The following is an 18,638-nucleotide window of genomic DNA, read 5'->3' as shown; positions in this document are numbered from 1 at the left end:
CTTCAGGCAGAGCTCAGCCTATTCCTGGTGCCTCCAAAAACGGCGGTGCCAGATGCAGAGATCCCCCTGCAGATCCATGGGGATGCAGAGATCCCCCTGCAGCCCCCGGAGCAGCCACGCTGGAGCACGGGGATGCCTGAAAGGAGGCTGTGCCCCCGTGGCCAGAGGGGCCCCGCTGGAGCAGCCTGTCCTGGCAGGACTGACCCCGGGGCACGGTGACCCACGCTGCAGCACTTGGAGGGGGGCTGTGCCCCGTGGGATGGACTCAGCTTGGAGAAGTTCCTGGAGAAGTCTCCGGTGGGAGAGAGCCCAGGGTGCAGCAGGGGAACGACTCCTGTCCCTGAGCAGAGGGAGAAGCCCCGGGGCATGAAGTGAGCACGGCCCCATTCCCTGTCTCCGGCACTGCCGGGGTAGGAGGTGCAGCTGGAAGGAGGGAGGCGTGGGGGAAGGCTGGATTTAAGGCTCTTCACTTACTTCTCATTATCCTGCTCTGAGTTTTTAGTTTTCTGTCAGAAATCTCTCCTCTCCCCCACTCATCCACAGGGCTTTGGGGCGGTTTTCCCTTTTTGAGGGAAATCAAAGCGATGCCCTGATGGTCCTAATGAGGGGTAGGAGAAGTGAGGCTCCGGGGCCTCCCGCTGAGCGGGAGCCACCGGAGCCACCGGAGCCACCGGAGCCACCGGAGCCACCGAAGCCGCAGTTTCGGGAAAGCCGTGGCGGGAGCTGCGGAGAAGTTTGTTTGTGTTTTCAGCTCAATTCCCCTCGGGCCCGGGCCCGTTCCAGGGCTGTTCCTCATCTCCGGCTTTGCCCTCACGCAGCCTGGGGGGCCGTGAGAGCGCCGGGCGAGGCTGTGCCATGTGCAGAGCCCGCCCCTGGCTGCAATTGGCCGACGGTGCCGTCAGTCGTGGTTCTGGCGCGCTGATTGGTGGGAGCGGGGCGGGGCAGGCCCCGGTGGCGGCCTGAGGGCGTCCGTGGCTCGGCAGCGGCGCCATTGGCGGAGCGTGTGTGCGGGCCCGGGAGCGGCGGCAGCGGCCGGAGCGCGGTGAGGCGGCGGCGGCGGAGCTGGGAGGCGGCCGGAGCGCAGGTGGGAGCCGCGCTGGGTTGTGCGGGTGCTCGGGGCTCCCTGCGGGCCTCGGGGGCGGCAGGGGGCTCAGGCGGGTTCGTTGTGCCGTGTCCGGCGCGTGTTGCCGCTGGCGTGAGGGCGCTGCGGGAGCGGCTGTCCGCGGTCTCCTTGCGGCCGCTGCCTCGGCAGGAGCCGCTGCCGGAGCAGCGTTGGCTCGGCCCGGTTGCTGTGGCTGGGACAGAGGCGGCTGCCCCGTGCCCGGGGCTGTGCGGGGAAATTGACGTGGCCGGAGGTTTCTGTGCCCCGAGGAGACAGAGGAGTCCTGTACAAGTGACTTTATTGCTGAGCAGAGGGAGAGGCCGTGGGGCATTTGCCGTGCGCTCGCTGCCATTGTTGTAGTTCGCAGCCTCCTTTTTATCCTCATTTTCCCGGCCTCATCTCCCTCTCCCTTTGCCCACTGGCTGAGGTACTTGGAAGGTTCAGACTTCCGCCAACTGCATGTCCTCGATAATGTGCACCCCCACTTTTGTAGAACAGCCGATATTCACGGCTCTGTTAAGTCTTTGTTCTTCTGGAAGTTCAGGAAATTAGCGGGACTTTCTGTGAGCAGCAGTCCATGTTAATTAGTAACAATTATTGAAGCTGGTGCTTTCGCCCGTTACTTCCTTATCTACGAGTCCCTGGTCCCTCGCTCAGCTGCTGAATGAGCTGCACTCTCAAGGTGTGGAGCACGGTAAAAAGGTGAGAGTTGCTGTAGCACCTGAGAGGAGAAACAGCATTCGTTTAACCCATGCTCTGCCAGCCACGAAACCGTGTCCCGTTCCCATCCTTTTCACGTTTGGACCAATACATGAGCTGCTTTATTGTTTCCATTGTTTTTTGGTTTTTTTCACCACTTTTCCTTTGTCATCTATTTGCCAACAGCAGTTTGAGACATTGAATTTTCCACAAACTCCTCTTTTTTCTGCTGGAAAGTAATCTGATCCCATCCCATGGTGAAATGTTGTGTTCCTCATTTCAGTGGATTGCTCAGCAGGAAGGTCAGGAGCTGGAGCTGTCTGGTTGGTTATTCCGAGGGCAGCTTGTAATCTAATGATGCCATTGAAATGAGAAATAGGTTCTGTGGCTCCTGATATGAATTGGTTTGGGTTCCCAGGATCTGGTGCATGGTGTTGTAGGATTTGTTCTGCTGGCAGTTCATCTTTTCTCCATTTTTGGCCGCTCTCTCCAGCCAGGGCTGCATCAATTGACTGCTTTTCTTTAATTAAATCATCAAATACTTGGATTCCCGACTGATTTCCCAGAACTTGTGGTAGCAAGAACATCTCAGTGCTCTAATCCACCCTATATAACATAGACAGTGACAGCACATGTTGGAGTGGGCAGAGGGATGATTCCCCCCATTAATTTATAGTGAAGTTTTCCCAACATTCTCCATTTGCTGTTTCCCTTTGCAGCTTCACCCGTTTCTGTTGCAGGGTCAGATATCCTCACCCTGGGCTCTGCCTTGAGCTGTGCAAATTCCATCAGGGCAAGCAGGCAGAGCTTGGGGTGAGGGGCAGAGGGAATGAGCCCAATTCCTGCCCCAGGCAAGAGACCCAGGTCCATTGTCCAGGCTTTGCCCAGCAGTGTTCATTTGCATTTCTAAAGCTCCTCTGCGGGCTACCTGGAATAAAGCTTCTCTTCCAGGGCACCTCGTGAGTCACCTGTGGCCCCCCCAGAATCTGCTTCTCTGTTTGTTTTTTTCCTTTTCTTTAGTTTGGGGTTTTTGGTTTTTTTTTTGGTTGTCAGGGTTTGTTTGTTTCTTTACACAATTTTTAAACAAGCTATTAACTGTTATTAATTAAATGGTCACCTTTAAAGCTCTTGTAAATTTTTCAGAATGCTGCCTAAAGGTGAACATCGAACAACCCATACCAAAAACTGATTCTCACACTTCTGTCCCAAACCTACCTGACAATATGAAGTAGGATTATTATAAAAAATTATTCTCATGTTGTAATTTTGTCACTGAAACTGCAGGGAAAACAAAAACTCTCCAAGAATCTCTTTAGTGTTAGAGAGTCAAGGCATTGCTTGCTTCTGGCCAGGATGTGCAACAGAAATAATTTCTTTCACAAATACCCTGGCTGTGCAGAGAAAATCATTCCATGGCATGTGAGTTTTACTAGAATTTTCCTAAACTTTATGTAGTCTGAACCAATCTAAATCCCCTGCTTTAATGTTCATTGCTTCCAAGTTGTGTAAGTTTTTAGTATTTGGTTTCCTGTTGGACCCAGATTTCTTCCCCTCTGCTGTGAATTCGGTCCACACTCGTGGATTTCCTTCTCAGCCTTTTCCAGACCAGGTGTCTCCAGCTGTGCCGGGGGCAGTGTCTGGGGTAGCTGTTGGTTGCTGTTTGCTGCTGGGCGTTGATGTTTTGTTGCTGGTCGTTATCTCTGTGGGTGTCTTTTGGGCTATTCCCAGTCTGTGGAGATGTTGAACTCATCTCTGTTGAGTGGTGTAACACCCCTTAAATAAAACCTTTAAAATTCCTTTCCCCAAGGCAAAGACAAACCAAGCCTGAGCAGAGAAAGAAGATTGAAAAGAACCAAAATGGGTACATTTTGCAGCAATGCAGTCGCAGTCAGCCCAGAGTGTGGGTGTGAGTGAGCCCCAGAGTGGAATTGTGCCGTGGTGCTCCCCAGCAGCTGTGGCAGTGCAGGCCCAGCCAGCGCTGAAGCTGCAGCAGTGGCAGCAAGGCTTGGCCGCAGTGGCTGGAGGTGCCAGAGGAGGGTGGCCAGGATTTCCGAGGGTTTGAGCAGAGGATCTGTGGGCAGGCCCAGGGGCTTGGCCCGCTGTGGAGCCCTGGCTGCTGCTGCGTTGCCTTCAGGGCAGGCTCAGGGGCGGCTGCCATGGTCCTGCTGCAGGCGGGAAGTGCAAATCTCCGGGGCTTCAGAGCCCCTGAGGCCAGGCTGAGGGGTCCCCCCGTGTTCAGCTGTGCTGGCGGCTGTTTCTGGCCTCAGGGACACTTGGCATGGGCCCCTTGGCCACCAGTGGTGCTGCTTTGCACTCCTTAGGCAGGAGCCGATGTCCTGGCTGGGTGTTGGCAACAGCAAAGTGCCAGGGCAGGCTCTGTGCCAGCCCAGCTTCCTGTGGGAGAATCTACCTTGATCTCTGATCCAGTGCTTGCTGAAGCAGTCAGAATTGCTTTTGCCCCCCTGTTAGGTGCCATGGTGTCAGCAGAAGATATTGAAGCCTTCCTGCCCAGGGCATTTCAGTGCCAGGCTCTTAGAAGCACCCAGAGCTCCTTGGGTTGAGCTGAGCATGGGGCGGTGACCTGCGCTTTGTCTGATTCCCCTTCCTTCCCTCCCCTGGAACAGGCTGTTGCTTTTAGACACCACTTGTCCTGGTTGCTTCAGAGTACTTTGGAGAGGCTCCATATCTAATTTTCCCTATTTCCCTGGGGCTGCCCACACTTCAGGGTTCACTTCAGCATAGGCCTGGCCAGACATTTGACACAGAGGTACAACAGAACTGGCCTCTCTATCACCTTATATAATATTAATTTGCGTTCCGAGTTTAGTGATCAAATCCCCTCCCAGTAAATCATAATAACAATTAGGAGCAAATAAAACTTCATGCATTTCAAATCCCTCTCCCAAATCTGCTAACAGTGGTTGAATAAAACCATACATCTTTCCCACTTATCCCATCACTAATCAAACAAATTTTTAGCATTTTCCCCCCGTAAGTTGAAGATTCCGAGTGAATTGAGAGGCCCCTGTGTCCATCAGGAGAGGCCTCCCCTCAATGCAGACCCACCTGAATGTTCTCAAGGGCTCCAGTGTGGAGGGTCCCTGGTGTGATGGGAGCTGTGACAGCCCTGCCAATCCATGTCCATCAAGGGGTGGACTTGCTGGTCCTGAGGGTGCTGCTGTCTGTGCTTGCAGTGTCCTTGTGCCCTGCAGCTGGAGCCCTGATTCCTTGCCAGGGGCTGTTTGGGTGGGCTGTGCCCTGCCGAGGAGGGCAATGCCTCTGCCGGGTGCTTGTGGCCGAGCCCGTGCCCTGGGTGCTGGGGCCCCCTTGGGCCCTGGGGCTGATCCCTCAGGGGCTGTAGGAGCTCTGCCCTGGCCTTTGCCTTCAGCTTGGCCTTTTGCTGCTCCCTTCTTGCATTCACCTGCTGGGCCTTTGTGCCCAAGTGCTGCAGGGCCTTCTTCTGTCCCTCCTGCAGCCCCCCTCAGTGCCTGTGGGTGCTTGTCTTGCTTTACAAGACAGGTGTCTGCTTGGGAAGGCAGAAAAAGGCTCTCTTGGAATGGAGAATGCAAAGCCCCTCCCTCTTAATTTTTAGACTAGTGAAATCAAGGGTCTCTCAGGCAAAGCTATGGGAATAGTAATACCAGTTCTTTACTAGTGTTTAAATAAAGCAAACAAAGAACCACAGCTCCGGCAGTGCCAACAAACAGAGCCCGGAGCCAGTCCCGGCCTTTCGGCTGCGGCGCTTTCCCCTTGGGTGCAGTTCCGGGCACGGCCGGCAGGGGCGCTGGTGGCTCCCGCGGGGCAGGGCAGCGCATCCCTGCCATGGGAACCTCTCTTAAGGGAAATAGAGCAATCCCTTCATCTAACTCTTTCACTTTTTTACCTTCTATAGCCTTTCTCCCGTGTTTTGGGAAAGAATTTGGAGAGGGCTGCCTTTTAACTGAGCTCCTAGTGTTTTGATAAGGTGCTTCCTGTAGAGAGAGAGAGAGTTTTCCTGAACAGGTGGAGCTGTGGTTACCAAGGGGATGTAACTCAGAGCAGGCTGGGGTCAGGGGAGGATATCCCGCCGAGGCTCGGTGGGAGTGTGGGCAGGATCTGCTGCCGGAATCGCCAGAGGGGGATCTTCCCGTGGAGACCGAGCCGGAGCGTGGGCAGCCCCCACATGGCTTATGGCGGCTGATCCGGCAGCTCCCGGCAGAGAAAAGGCAGGTGGGAGACCCCGGCAGCAGCAGCGGCGGTGCCCAGCGCAGCTGGCACGGGCAGGGCAGCCGGGGATGGGATGGCTGGGACCCGCCCTCGGTGCGGTCGGCGCGGTGACCTCGGCCCACGCGGCAGGACAGAGCAACCCCCATCTTCCCCAGCATGGCCGGCAGAGCGGCCGCGGGCCGGGCAGTGGGAGCAGGGCACACAAATTCACCGCCAGCGCCGGGGCAGGTGGAGCTGCCCTGGGCAGTGAGCCCGCACCTGGGATGGAAATCGGGGCAGGCGGAGCTGAGGCGGGCAGCGAGCCGGGACCCGGGACAGGCGCCTCGGCCGCGAACGGAGGGGGCAAGGCCTGCAGAGGATCCCACTCTCTTTCTGACTTTTCCTCTTGCTCCCCTCCCTTCCATTTCCCCTTTTTCTTTTCCTGTTTTTGTCTCGGGTGTTTCTCATGCTTTAAAGATTTTTATTCTCCTAAAATCTCCTGTCTAACACATGGCATATTCTCTTTCTTCTTGATTAAATATTTTTTTTTTACAAATAAATCCAGAGCCTAACAAATCTAAACTTCTGCTTGGATGCTTTGAAATGGTCAACGAGCTAACTCACGACCTCCTAATGTTGTTTTTCTCATCACCTTTTTATTTATCCTTTGGCAATTTAAGCATCTTTCAGTAACTTGCTTTGCTACTCCAAAAATCCCAGTGCACCCATAGTTCCTTAAAAAATGATCACACAAAGCTTGAGTACCCCAGTGGGTTTTCTGATGCATGTCTTCTAATAATTTCCTAGAAGCCCATTTTATTAAGTAATTTTCTTCCATCAAGAAGTTTCAATTTCCTTGATTTATCTTGATCACTTCCTATCTTGTTTAATTCTTTTTTCTCGTCTTCCGTAACCTTTGGAATTTCCAGATTTTCCTGGTTTGGAGTTAATATTAACATAACTCTTTCAGCTCCATTTTCTGCTGCATCCTTAGCTTTGTGATGTGCCCCCAGTTTGCCTCTCCTTTGGCCCGGGCCGGGTTCCCCCCGCCCGCAGCGGCTGGGAGCAGCCGAGAGCCCCGCGCTGCCCATCCCGACCTGTCCCGGCTCCATCGCCGCTGCTGCCGCGGGCTGCGAGGGCTGCGGGAACGGGCACCGAGGGTGTGGCTGCTGCTGGGGGAGGAGGAGGAGGCAGGGAAGGGCAGGGATGAAGGGGGAGGAGGAGGTGGGGTTAGGGAGAAGGAGCAGGGGGAGGAGGGATGGAAGAGGAGGGATGAAGGCAGAGAGAGAGCAGCGATGGAAGGAGGAGAAGGAGGTGGGGTTAGGGAGGAGGAAGAGGAGGAGGGAGGGAAGGGGAGGGATGAAACCAGAGAAGGAGGTGGGGATAACACAGAGGAGCGGGAGGGGGGATGGAAGAGGAGGAGCAAGAGGAAGAGGAAGAGGAGGGACAAAGGCGGATGGAGGCTGAGCTGAGGGAGCCAGGCCGTCCATCCCTGCCTGAATTCGCAGCCCCCACCTGTGGGATCATCGCCTCCCCCATCGTGCTGGTGAGCGGGGAGGGGGAGCTCGGCCCAGATATCCAGAGGGTCCCTGGGTTGGGTTTTTGGGGGGATGTTTGGAGAATGAAGAAGTCCAAGGCTGAGCGGAAAAGGCCCCTTGGGGGGACATCGGGGGGTGGCGGTGGCGGCTGCCAGCAGAGGCAGCCTGGAGGAGCAGAGCCCTGTGTGCCCCAGGAGCCCAAAGTGGGGAGCCCAGAGAGGGGGGAGCGCCGCCATTGGCGGGAGCCTCAAGAGCCTGGAGAGGGGCAGGGGGGACTCCTTGGAGCCGCTGCAGCCCAGAGCAGAGAATGAGGGGAGAAGGGAGCCCGGGAGCCCAAACAGCCCCGGCATCCTGAAATGGGGAGAGCGAAGCGGGGGCAGATTTTGGCATTGCTGGGACTGCCAGCAGCCTGGGCAGGGTGGGCACCGAGGAGAAGGGGGACCCCCAATCCAAGCGTGACCCCAGCAGCTGGGACAGGGGGGGACCCCAGAACTCGAGAGGGGAGGGACCAGGGACAGGGAACTCCTGGGTGGCTTTTTCAGGGCTGAATCTCGGTGTTTGGGAGGTTTTTCTGGAGCCCAGATGGCCGCTGACTTGTAGAGATGGACTCAGGCAGAGCGACCTTCAAACTCAATGTGTGTTGGGGAAGATGAAACAGGAAAGCCTTATAAATATGATTGTCTGGCAAAAGATTTGGAGAATATAGAAAGTATAAGGAAGATTGAAATGAAAGTAAGCTTTGAGATAGCTTAGTTAGTGAACAACTAGAAAACAATGGTCTGGCCCGACTGAAGGTAATCCCCTTTTGATGAAACAATTCTCTCTGCTTGCAGATGGATCCAAGGGTCAGAGCAGACCCCACTAGCTCAGCAGAAGGGGTTTAAAGAGGAGTTTTTAGGGTTTAAAACGTAACACAGTATGGTGATGTAATGATTCTTACAGGCTGTATGTAAATGCTATAGGATTTGTATCTTGTAGTAGATTGGCTAGTGAGAAATAGAATATTCAACACAGAAAAAGATTTATTGTATTGTAACGGGAACCTTACACTCTTCCCCTCTTACTCTCTTACCCTCTCATCCTCTCTACCCCTCTCTTCTCTCGGGCCTGCTCCGAGCTGTGCCTGGCAGCTCCAAGCAGGGCCCTGCACCCGGGCCCTTTGCAATAAACCGCAAGTTCCACGGCCTGGCTGCAGAGATCTCTCATCTCCGTCCGTCCCAACCGTCCTACCCCCCGACGCTCCTACAAACGCGCTCATCCCTTGTTTTCCCCAAACCAGGATTTCCCATTGCCAACCCCTGGGAGGCTGCGAGGAAGAGGAAGATGCCCTGGGACACTGAGGCAGGTGAGGAGGAAGTCAGTGCCCCTTTCCCCTCTGTGCTGCTCCATCTCCCAGCCCAGCAGGGCCCCCAGCTGCAGCTCAGCCCTGGGGGGATCTCCTTGCCCTTGCCTGTGTCACGGAGGCAAATCCCATGCTGTCCTTGTCCTTCCTCCCCCAGAGCAGGAGCTGAGCATGGAGAGCAGGGAGGACAAATGCCCGCGGCAGAACCTGGTGGCAGAGGCCGTTTTGAGCGGCTCCACGGCGCAGGAAGCCAACGGGGAGGAAAAGCCCCGGAGCTGCCGCACGAGGAGGGGCTGCAAACGCAGATGGCGGGGATGTGAGGGGGAAAGAGCCAGCCTGGGCCGGGAAGGCGGCCGGAGATGGAGCCAGAGCTCGGAGCTGGTGCTCCATGAGCAGCTCCATGATGGGGAGAAGCCCCACAAGTGCGTGGAGTGTGAGAAGAGCTTCAGGTGGAGCTCCCACCTGAGCAGGCATCAGAGGACTCACACTGGGGAACGGCCCTATGAGTGTGAGAAGTGTGGGAAGATCTTCAGCCAGAGCTCCCATCTAAACACCCACCAGAGGACCCACACTGGTGAGAAGCCCTATGAGTGTGGGGAGTGTGGGAAGAGTTTCAGCCAGAGCTCCAACCTGATCATGCACCAGAAGATCCACACTGGGGAGAGGCCCTATGAGTGTTCCAAGTGTGGGAAGAGGTTTCAGACCAGCTCCCATCTCCTCCGGCACTATCAGAGTCATGCAGAGGAGAGGCCCTTCCAATGCCCTGAGTGTGGGAAGGGATTCAAGGAGAACTCTATCCTCATGAAGCACTGGCGCATCCACACAGGGGAGAGGCCCTACGAGTGTGATAAATGCAGGAAGAGGTTTCAGACCAGCTCCTGTCTTGTCCAGCACTATCAGACTCACACAGAGGAGAGGCCCTTCCAATGCCCCGACTGTGGGAAGGGATTCAAGCACAACTCCACTCTTATCAATCACCGGCGCATCCACACTGGGGAGAGGCCCTATGACTGTGATAAATGCAGGAAGAGGTTTCCAACCAGTTCCAGTCTCCTCCAGCACTATCGGATTCATACGGAGGACAGGCCCTTCCAATGCCCTGAGTGTGGGAAGGGGTTCAGGGAGAACTCCACTCTTGTTACCCACCGGCGCATCCACACTGGGGAGAGGCCCTATGAGTGTTCCAAGTGTGGGAAGAGGTTTCAGACCAGCTCCCATCTCCACCAGCACTATCGGATTCACACAGAGGAGAGGCCCTTCCAATGCCCTGACTGCGGGAAGGGATTCAGGCAGAACTCCCACCTCATCAGACACCAGTGCATCCACACAGGGGAGAGGCCCTACGAGTGTCCCCAGTGTAGGAAGAGCTTCTCACAGAGCTCTCACTTGACCCGACACCAACGGAGGCACCGGTAAGGGGAGCCCCGAGTGCGGGCAGAGCTTCGTGCGCTGCTCCAGCTCCATCCCCCACTGGAGGAGGCACTTTGGGCACAGCCCAGGTGAACCACATTCCCTCTGATCCATGTTGGGAACACTCCTGGCTGGTTTTCCTTTTGGTTTGACCTTAATGTTTCTCTCTTTTGCATCTCTTTGTACTGCAATAGCCAAGAGCGATGGATCTATCACCTCAAAACCACTCAAATCCCAGTGAAAACAGCTCAATCTTACCCTGAAAGTGCGCACACCCACGTCAAATAAACTCAATCCCACACCAAACTCGCTCAGTTCCCCAGCCACCAGGCTGAGATGGGGGAGTGGGGAGATTTGGAAAAGTGGGATCCCAGTTTGGAGCGGTGGGATGGGGATTGTGTGGGGTTGGGTGTGTGGGATGTATTCGATAGCAAACAGAACTCTCAGACTTACTGATTTCTCTCCCGTTCATGTTCAGTCCCTTGCAGCCTCCCAGAGCGTCCCCTCACAGTTGCAGCCCTTGGCCTGAACCCGCCCCTTTCCCCTCAGGATTCCCGCCCTTTCCTTGCCCCCTTTCCCTTCAGGGTTCCAGCCAGTTAGGGGAGAGAAGCAGGGGGAGGGGAGATGGAAGAGGAGGGATGAAGGCCGAGAGAGAGCAGTGATGGAAGGAGGAGAAGGACGTGGGGTTAGCGAGGATGAGGAGAAGGGATGGAAGGGGAGGGATGGAAGAAGAGAAGGAAGTGGGGATAACACAAAGGAATGGGAGCGGGGATGGAAGAGGAGGAGCAAGAGGAAGAGGCGGATGGAGGCTGAGCTGAGGGAGCCAGGCCGTCCATCCCTGCCTGAATTCGCAGCCCCCACCTGTGGGATCATCGCCCCCCCCCCCCCCCCCATTGCGTCAGTGAGCGGGGAGGGGGAGCTCGGTCTGGATATCCCAGGGGGGTCCCTGGGTTGGGTTTTTGGGGGATGTTTGGAGAATGAAGAAGTCCAAGGCTGAGCGGAAAAGGCCCCTTGGGGGGACATCGGGGGGTGGCAGTACCATCCTGCTGGGGATGCCCTGGGGGGATCTCCTTGCCCTTGCCTGTGGCACGGAGGCAAATCCCATCCTTTCCTTGTCCTTCCTCCCCCAGAGCAGGAGTTGAGCATGGAGAGCAGGGAGGACAAATGCCCGCAGCAGAACCTGGTGGCAGAGGCCGTTTTGAGCGGCTCCACGGTGCAGGAATCGAACGGGGAGGAAAAGCCCCGGAGCTGCCGCACGAGGAGGGGCTGCAAATGCAGATGGCGGGGATGTGAGGGGGAAAGAGCCAGCCTGGGCCGGGAAGGCGGCCGGAGATGGAGCCAGAGCTCGGAGCTGGTGCTCCATGAACAGCTCCATGATGGGGAGAAGCCCCACAAGTGCGTGGAGTGTGGGAAGAGCTTCAGGTGGAACTGCGACCTGATCACGCACCAGAGGATCCACACTGGGGAGAGGCCCTACGAGTGTGGGGAGTGTGGGAAGAGCCTGAGCTCCAGCCTGATCCTGCACCAGAGGATCCACACTGGAAAAAGGCTGTACAAGTGTTCCGAGTGTAGGATTCGCTTCCGCTGGAAGTTCAGCCTGATCATGCAGCAGAGGACCCACACTGGGGAGAGGCCCTACGAGTGTGATAAATGCAGGAAGAGGTTTCAGACCAGCTCCAATCTCCTCCAGCACTATCAGATTCACACAGACGAGAGGCCCTTCCACTGCCGTGACTGCAGGAAAGGATTCAAGCACAACTCCACCCTTGTCAAGCACCGGCGCATCCACACAGGGGAGAGGCCCTACGAGTGTCCCCAGTGTGGGAAGAGCTTCTCCAGGAGCTCTCACTTGACCCAACACCAACGGAGGCACCGGTAAGGGAAGCCCTGCGAGTGCCCCGAGTGCGGGCAGAGCTTCGTGCGCTGCTCCAGCTCCATCCCCCACTGGAGGAGGCACTTTGGGCACAGCCCAGGTGAACCACATTCCCTCTGATCCATGTTGGGAACACTCCTGGCTGGTTTTCCTTTTGGTTTGGCCTTAATTTTCCTCTGCTTCACCTTCATCCTTTAAAAACTCGCCAAACTGAGTTAAATGAAGGAAATTGATTGAATATATCTGAAGTTCCATAATTTCTCCGTTGTTTTAGAGGGAATTTAGGATTTGGGGACAGGTTCTTTGTGGAGTGCTGCTGTTGCTAAGAGGCAGGAATTTGGTCTCACCCTTCTTGTGTTGCTAAGAACTCCTCCCCTGACCCAAACCCCAACTCCACCCTTGGGATACCCTATAAAAACTCCATGGCCCTGCCTTTGCCCTCTCTTTGGGGGGTAAGAAATGGATTCCCAAAAGATCAGCCATTTTCCCACTGGATTCCCAGAGGATCAGCCCTTTTCCCACTGGATTCCAAGAGGATCAACCTTTTTCACTGGATTCCTGGTAGATTCTGACCGTCACTGTTTTCTTTTTGTTTGTACTACTGTATTTGTATTTTTAATTTTTCCTAATAAAGAACTGTTATTTCTACTCCCATATCTTTTCCTGAGAGCCCCTTAGTTTCAAAATTAATTAAATTTTTTTAGATTATTATGATTATTGCTGATTATTATTATTCATCATCATCATCATCATCATCATCATCATCATCATCATCATCAAAGGAAGGGTGTTTACATTTTCCATTTCACTGGAGGCTCCTGAAATGAGGAGACACCCCCAAGGACGGGCCATGAAAAATAGTTCCTGAAATATGTAAATGATTTTATGGATATGCATGAGGGTCTATGAATATGCAACAGGCTGATATAATTAAAACCAGATTTATATAAGGGGTGTCCCTGAAAATAACTGGAGGGTCTTGATGGCCATAACAACCTCTCCTCGATGGTCCTTGTCTCCCATGACATCAGCCTGTTGCATATTCATAGATCCTCATGCATATCCATAAACTACTTTTCATATTCCAGGAACACAATTGGCTTCATCCTGTTTGGGGGTCCTACCCCCATCCCAGCTCAATTTTGGATGTACCATCCCCCTCGCAGTTCAGTTTTGGGTCCCCATACCCCTCCCACCTCAGATTGTGGGGCCCATCCTCCTCCCAGCTCAATTTTTGGGTCCCGCCCCCCTCTTTTCCCAGCTCTGCCTCCCCTTTTCAATCGTTCCCCCAATCCCCTCCCCCGTGTTTGGTTTTGGGGGCTCCAGGCCCCTCCTGCTCCGTTTTGGGGTCGCGACCCCGTTTTGGATTAATGGGGTCCCCAGCCCATCCCCAGGGTCACCTTCCCCCCCCCCCAAATTGCGCTCCTGGCAACTGATGAGTCATCAGCGAGACACGCTCTGATTGGCTGGAAATTACCCCGCGCGGTCTGTGAGTGTTTACCGCAGTGAGAGGCCTTGGTCTGAGCCTGGCAACTGATGAGTCAGTGTCGGGCCGGGCGCTGATTGGCTGAAAATCGCTGAGCGGGGCCAGTGCTCTGAGTTTCTGCCCAGCGAGTGGATCGTCATCAGTGCCACGCGTTCTGATTGGTCGGGATCTCTTGTGGGGTGGGAACGGGAGGAACTGGGGTTACTTGGGGTTTCTTTGGGTTTATTTAGGGTTTGTTTGGGGTTGATTTGGGTTATTTATGGACTATTTGGGGTTTATCTTGCATTTTACTTGGTTTATTTCTGTTTATTTGGGGTTATTTGGAATTATTTGGGTTTATTTGAAAGTATTTGGGTTTGTTTAGGCTTATTTGAGTTTATTCAGGCTTATTTGGAATTATTTGGGGTTCATGGGGTTTATGTTGGTGTATATGGGGTTTTTTTAGATGTACTTCAAATCAATTGGGGTTTTTTGGTTTTAATGTGAGGATTTTTTGTTTTTTGGGAGGTTATTTGGATTTGTTTGGAGTTATTTGGGGAACTTTTAGGTATTGTTTGGGGTTTTGGGGGGTTATTTGGGGTTTATTTCGAGTGTTTTGAGGTTATTTGGGTTATTTGGGGTCATGTGGAGTCAAAAAATCTGGGAATGTTTCTCCTGCAAAAAACGGGAATTTTTCCTTAAAAATCTAAGAGTTTTTCCCTAAAAAACTAGGAATGTTCCCTTAAAAATCCCGGACTTTTCCCAACCAATAGCGGCGCGCCCCGCCCCAAACCAACCAATCACTGCGGGTCTCCGCTCAGGAGCACATGCCTCCCCGTGTGCCGATCCAACCAATCACCACACGCCTCCCCTCAGACACGCCCGCCTCTCACGCGTCGAACCAACCAATCACCGCGCGCCTCCCCTCAGCAAAGCCCGCCTCCCTTGTCTCTCGCCTGTCAATCACCGCGCCCTCTATGAAACCAACCAATCACCGGGCATCTCTCCTCAGCAACTCCCGCCCTCCCTGCACCGCTCCAGCCAATCAGAGCCGAGCCCGAAGCGGCGCCCCCTGACCCCGGGGCCGGGCATGGAGCGGGCGCCCCCTCAGCCCCCCCGCCTCCCCCCGGGACACCCTCAGGGACCCCCGGGAGCCGCCCCGGGCTCGGGCGGGTCCTGCGGGAGGCGCTGGAGAGAGCAGGGGAGGCGCTGGGAGAGGACAGGGGACTCCGGGAGCTGCTGAGGAGGCGCAGGAACAGGTGAGGGGTCCTGGAGGGGTCGTAAGGGGAATTTGGGGAGGGGTCTTGAGGAGGTTTAGGGGGGATTTGGGAAGGGTCTGGGGGGAACTTGAGGGGGTTTTGGCGGGGTCTGGGTGTGCTGGGGGGGCTTTGGGGAGGAATTTGGGGAGGGGTCCTCGGGGGGATGTCACGATCCGTCCTCACGGACGGGTTTCGTGATGGTTCGTGGATTTGATCTCAGGGTGCAAAAAGAACCGACACGGTACAAGGGGGTTTGCAATGATAATCGAAACAAATGCACCTTTATTGAATGACCACAGCAAAATGCGATAGAAGGATTAAGGGAGAGAAAAAGATAGAGGAAGAGAGAGACAAAAGAGAGAGAGAGAGAAAGAGGGGGATAGAGCTACCAAACGTAGAGAGGAAGTCCTTTAGTCCAGTCCAGTCGAGGATCCGCCTGTTACGTCGGGGAGATCTCAAAGTCTCTGGCTAACTCAGAGGTTTTTATTATGATAACTCTATTGGAAATTGCCGGGGAGGGGGGGAAACAGATACAATAAGGAATAGATGTAACAGGTAGTCCATGTTCTCAGCAGTAAACGAGAGCCATTGTGTTCTTGGTCCAGCGGTCACAACCTGCAGGCAAACATCTCGCTTTGGTCAGCTTGCCTCCCCCACACACCTGCCCCGGGCTGGGGGTTTCAGTCCCAGCCCTTGGAAGGAGCAGAGGGGCCTTTTCACATGGGGATTTCATGTCTCAGTCCTTGATGGAGAGGCTCCTTACATCTCAGTCTGTCTGTCACGGTGGTTGTAAAACAGGTGAGGGTCTTCTGTGGGGGGACCACCCAGAACTCAGGAGAAGTCCAGCCAGGCCGAGAGGTGGGACAGCTCCCAAGGCTGTTGTTGCACAAAGGGCACGGTGCTTCCTTCTTCTTCTCATTGGGCTCAGTGTAGCATACAGCAAACAGCACCTGTGGAAACAATGGCTTGGCAACGCTCTCAGGTCTCAGGCACATGACTTTCTCCTTTGGAGCCAGAGATTTAAGACAGGGGGGTCTTCTCTTCACTGGTCCCCCAGTGATGATCGTGAGGCAGATGAGGGAAAATTCGGACAGACTCTGACACGACCCCGTGACTCACGATTGTCTTGAGGGATCTTCATCAGCAGAACTCTGGAGTGTCGCTGATGGGTCTGCAGAATTCGCTGTACGTTGGTAGTATAACCCGGAAAAATAGGGACAACAGAAAGAGAGGAAAAAGAGAGAGAGAGAAGGAAAGGATAGGAAAAGGAGGGGAAAAGGGAAACAATGAACAAGCATAATTAATATTGATAATCATAACAATTTTCACAAATGGGTAATTAATTAAAACAATATTACTTTTATAACAATTTTCAAATGGTTAAAACAGGTCACAAATAATCAAAAGCAAAAGCAAGAAACAAATAATAATATAAGCATTAACTTCAAAAAATGATTTTCTAAAACAATTCACTAAAAATCGAAAGAAATTCCCACAAAATCATAAATGGAAATTAAGGATTATTCCAAAACACATATGCTTCATTCATAATTGCTTTGTGTCAAAGGCTTGGGGATGTTCACAGTGCATAGGACATCAGCCAAGTTGTGTGCATTAACTATAGACATCAATCTTGTCAGCTGTTTCATGCTCCAATTCATAACGAATGGGACTGCTGATAAAATAAAACCAAGCAGAATTGGTATCAAAAGGATAACAATGGGATGACACAGACTGCTCAGGACACCCGTGGCAGTAGGAGACCACCTAAAAGAGTATCCCACCCCCTGTGCTCGGCATCTTTCTCCACTCTTTCCATGACACGGGGTATCTGTCTCACATTGTGATGAACAGTCACCAGGGCTTTCTGTGCGTTTTTCTCAATCTTCTCAAGGATTTCAACTAAGTCTCGATGGAGCAGCAGTTGTCTTACCAAAGTGAGATCCATCCCAATAGGAGTAGGCATCAGTTTGTGAATCAGTGGGTAGTTGGATTGCAATAGGTAGTGAGAGGTAACGGGAGCTTCATAAGAGAAATCCCACCCTGCAATTTTGGTAAAGTTACAAGCACAGAAATTTGTATGATTTTTGGTATCTACTACAACATTGTCAACGAATACAAAATCACAAGCAGTTCTGAAGCATGCACATCTATTGCCTATATATATAAGGACTGTTTCAGAAGTCTTGTTAGGACAAATTTCAAAATGAGAGATATTTTGCTATATGTCTAAACAAATGTCTTGAGCTATGATTGCATTGCTTTCACAGATGAGCCCTTGTTGTTCTCAGACAATACAAGATTCCAAATTAACAGTTTGCCATTTCTCACCAATTTGACGGGCCCATTCTCTATGGGATAGAGAACAGCTCCGCTGTAATTCAGTTCTAATGCTATAACAGGGAAAATCAAATGCTCTGAGGCACTGTGTATGGTTAACACAAAAGCTGTGGCTGTATTTGAAATGGGCTCATAGGTAAAATTCACCAGGTTCCACCAGGATTGGAATTCTCTTTCAAAGTCCCAAAATTATTTTCACTGTCCCAAATTATTTTCCGAATTTGGGAAATATGTGTAGTAAGTGGGAGAAGTGACTTCTTCACCTTCTTTTATAATTGAGGCAGCAACTGACTGCATCCACAATTGTGTCTGGATACAGCTGAGAGCCAAAGAAAGATTGTTTTGTGTAGCACCGAGTGCATCAATTACCAATTTGTGATCATTTACATTTACTTTCTCCCAATTTAGTAATATGTTTGATATCAGCCACTGATTCTCAATGCCAATAAGGATGACTGCTGTGGTTGTTGTAATTTGGTCAAATCTCTGGATATGGCAGCCAATTTATTCATGGTCAATTAATTTACATGTCATGTGTAATATCATCACCTGGTGTTACCATAAAGGGAAGGGAAAACATCATTTCTGTTGTCCATCTCTAGTGCTATCATGGTTTATCAGGTCTTCATGTCCCTTGGAGTTCTTCTGTGAAAGTAAACACAACAGACTCTGCCACGAAGAGGCAGAAAAAGTTAGAACAGTGGAATTGTCAGAGAGGTTTTGAACACCAGTGGTACTTCCCCTACCGTAGGGGGGGTCCACCAAAACAGGTTGTCCAGGGTAATGTGCTGGGTTCTTGGAATCATCTGGTCCCTGTAGTGAAGGAATTATGCTTGGAACAGTCAGGCAAAAAGCAGTGATTTTGGAACACCCATTTACCCCCCATCTATAGTAAGGGGTATGAGAAGTCCATTTAATCCCTTCACCTTTTGCCCAATCCTGCACACTTTTGACAGTAAAGTGAGAAACATTATCAGATTGAATTTCCTGTGGTTTTAGGAAAATCCCAAACCATCCCTGCAATGCTTTAACAATATTATCTCCTGCAGCTCTTTTAAAAGCATCAGCCTGGACCAACCCAAATATAAACACAGCATAGGACTCGGTGTAAATACAGACAAGAAAAGAATTCTGTCCCTCACGCTGGAAAATACTCCATAAAGTTAACAGTTCCTCAACCTGAGCACTGCCTTCTCCCTCTGTGAGCAGAAGCAGAGGAGAAAGGAGGGGTTGCTTTAATCACAGAGGCAAGTTTGTCTTGGCTGCTATCCAAGAAATACAAGTTTCTTGTATTGCTAAGGTTTTTTCCACTTCTATGAGAGCTAAGCTAACCACAAACAATCCTTTTTCCCAGGTAGTGTATCTTTTCTCAGCATCTTTGAAACCACAGGAATAGAAACCAACAGGCCTTGTTGGACCCTCAGG

At 52.6% G+C, this 18,638-nt stretch overlaps 1 protein-coding gene and 1 pseudogene across 3 annotated transcripts in view; one reads left to right on the top strand and one right to left on the bottom strand.

Moving 5' to 3' along the window:
* Positions 1 to 12,861, top strand: part of LOC139604975 (zinc finger protein 271-like) — a 254,765-nt pseudogene extending 241,904 nt beyond the window's left edge.
* LOC139604922 (zinc finger protein ZFP2-like) overlaps positions 1 to 18,638 on the bottom strand; it is a 178,318-nt gene that overhangs the window by 83,376 nt on the left and 76,304 nt on the right. The gene's annotated exons all lie outside the window — the stretch shown is intronic.

The sequence above is a fragment of the Agelaius tricolor genome, unplaced genomic scaffold (assembly GCF_023055355.1).
Source record: "Agelaius tricolor isolate 1412-34295 unplaced genomic scaffold, bAgeTri1.0.p SCAF_57, whole genome shotgun sequence".
NCBI classification, from domain to species: domain Eukaryota; kingdom Metazoa; phylum Chordata; class Aves; order Passeriformes; family Icteridae; genus Agelaius; species Agelaius tricolor.
This window is presented reverse-complemented; position numbering and strand designations above follow the sequence as displayed.